The 2,821-nt window shown below is 36.7% G+C and overlaps 1 long non-coding RNA gene across 1 annotated transcript; it reads right to left on the bottom strand.

Annotated features, from left to right (window-relative positions):
• Positions 1–483: 483 nt before the first annotated feature.
• On the bottom strand, positions 484–1,619 carry LOC122067488. Its single transcript, XR_006136752.1, has 3 exons — positions 1,422–1,619; positions 1,071–1,319; positions 484–932 (listed from the first exon to the last, which is right to left on the bottom strand). It is a non-coding gene; the product is annotated as an uncharacterized LOC122067488 (long non-coding RNA).
• Between the last annotated feature and the right edge of the window lie 1,202 nt (positions 1,620–2,821).

Here is a 2,821-nt window from a genome sequence, read left to right as displayed (position 1 = left end):
GTGTTTGATCTAACAGTTGAAACACTCATTATATAAGTCCCAATCTCAACACCGGAGATCTACGGTATCCTGTTAATCAATAAACCTTTCATATGTTATGAACAAAATTCTGAAAGAAGTTACCCTGAATATCCATGTCAACCTCTACAAACCTGATTTAGTCCAGTAAAAATGAATATCTGAGGAAGAGGCATGAACTAGAATTAGACATTGAATAAAACAATTAATTAAGAATTTTAAAATATTACAAAATTCTAACATATATCTCCACACAAACCTGTGTTACCCCAAGATATTCAGCCAACTCCTAACTGAGATGCAATTGAAATAGCAAGCTTGACAGGACCTAGATATTCAGGATTGAAACCAATTTTTTTTTGTCCTGAAACCCGAAAAGGAGCCAAACTGGAATTTAGAAAACTGGAATTTAGAAACTAAAAGCAAATTCTATGGAATAATTTAAATAAGTGTTGAGCATTTGTGAAGCACATCAACCTACAAATAAAGGATAAAATGACCTTAGATGATTGTAATGGAACATACGTAAATAAAAACATGGTGGAATCTGTTCTAGTGTCGCTTGCCACAAGAATATGATTTAATTGGGCAAAAACACATTGGGCTGCCTCACAGAATCCCGCAACTGAATCATATTCTGTTTTGAGCTTTCTAGAAATTTAGGCCAACCAGAGAAAAGTTGCAGAACCCAATGTAGGTTGTTCATTGACAAGAAGAGCAACCGCAGACATCATCAAGGGAAGAAATGCCATCACACCAAAAACATAACTGCAGAATACAGGCTAACAACAATGGCTGGTTAGAGTCCGAATCAGTTCAAAAAGTAAAATTGAAGAACAGAGAGGAAACATGCCTCACATCATAAGCATCGACCAAGGACCCACTTAAATAAGTGAGCTAATGGTTGAGGAGCCCTGAAATAGTGCAATAGATTTTGTTAGTCTGGTAAATTTCCTTCAAGAATTTAATGACTAGAAATCTCAATTGCTCAAATGCCATTTTTGTCTTTTTCAAGTTCAATCAAGAGAAAAGACCAAGAGAGATTAAACCACCTCCAAGCTCAATGGAAAATGCACTTCGATTCCCTGTGACTAGGAAAGCTGTCATCATCTAGGTTGCTAAAAATCTTTAGCTCGCTGATCTATTGGGCCCCCATTGACAACTGAACTTTTGCATCTTCCCTTCGAGCCAACCAGACCTCTCAAGCCTTCTTTACTCTCCCTTTCTCTCCCTGCCTCCTTATCAAATGGCTTCAATTGTGGATGCGGCCATTGTTCTTGGTATGATGTATAGACTGGAAGCTGGATGATAAATCAGACAGAGTCATGGGTTCATCCCCTGTATCTTATTTAAAGTGGATCTTATGTTTTTGTCAATTTCCATATGATCCAAAGCATCATTACCTGCTTTTTTTACACCATCTGCTGAATCCTGGTGGTCTAAATCATACTAATATCTTCTAAATTGATGACCTCCGCCGGTGTAGGAACAGCTTCAGCGGGATGAAATTCCAAGGGTTCCTTGCATTCCTGGGCAAGTGGTTTCAGTTGCTTGTCACTGCCTGAAAAGGAGTGGAATGGAATGTTTACTGATAACTTGATCTTCTCCACCTTCATCTCTGCATTGTCCTGAAACAGTTTATTTCAGACGGTTTCATTATTACATAGTAAATTCCTTAGCAGAAGTTATATATGATCCAATAAGCTCCATAGTATAATTGCAACAGGGCACCCTTGATTAAATCAATCTACGAAAACAATTAGGATGGACAAGAACTAGGTCAATGGGTCAGGTATAAGTTCATTCAGAGTAAGGAAAATGCTTAACAAAATGCATATGTCTAGAACTGGAAGCATATTTAGAAGGAACCAACAAAGCATCTTAACCAGATGAGGACTCTTAGATTAATTACTAGAGCAATGTCAAGAGCTCCTCTCCCTATCCTTCTAATTACGACTGGTATTTTTGGTATGTACACTACTAAGCTACAGAGTCTTGTCCGAGCTCCAAACTTCCATTTTCAACTGGTTCAAGTGCATAGACACTGTGCCAAAATAAAAAATTAAGAACAGATTTTGCTAGTAGACAATTCCAACAAGGTAAAGGGATTGGAAGCATAGACTTCAATAAAATGAATCCTTCTGCAGAGACACTAATCAACTAGGTTTATAAACCTGGAATCCGACATCTGAGTGGCCTACATTAATTCTGATTTGAATCTGAAGGGGATCAGCCTGGAATTAGTCAGAATTGGCTTTAATCCTAGAAAATGGACAAGAAGAAGAAGCAAAGATTTCCACATACGTGAACAGTACTCTGTTTCAAAATCTTCTATCTTTTAGTTTCCTGTTTAGTTGACTTTAATTAGTTTCTATTTTCTTAGTGATAGTTAGTTTCCTAATTTGTTGGTCAAAAGAAGTTTCTATTTTGTAAGTTAGCTTAGTTTCCTTTTTATCATTAGTTGTCAGTTTCTAATTTACTCTTACATGATTAGCAAGTTAGAAGTTAAATTAGAAGGTTTTATTTCCAACATTAGTTTCCTTTTTTTATTATGTCTTTGTGTCTAAGCAATATAAGGCTATTTAAAACCCATCAATTATAATGAGAAGACAGATTTGAGTTCAAGGAAAAAAGATGGCTTATGCTGTTGTGCTATGGGATGCAGTTGGGTGAGATGCTTAAACCTGAGGGTGAGATGTCCATTCCCTAATTCTTCTTCCCCCTTCTCAATCCTCCGTCAAATTCTCTTTCTTTTCTTGTTTTCCTTTTATTTGTTTGCTGTGAGAGAGTATTTGAGAGCTAG

This window comes from Macadamia integrifolia, unplaced genomic scaffold (assembly GCF_013358625.1).
Source record: "Macadamia integrifolia cultivar HAES 741 unplaced genomic scaffold, SCU_Mint_v3 scaffold2933, whole genome shotgun sequence".
Taxonomy (NCBI): domain Eukaryota; kingdom Viridiplantae; phylum Streptophyta; class Magnoliopsida; order Proteales; family Proteaceae; genus Macadamia; species Macadamia integrifolia.
This window is presented reverse-complemented; position numbering and strand designations above follow the sequence as displayed.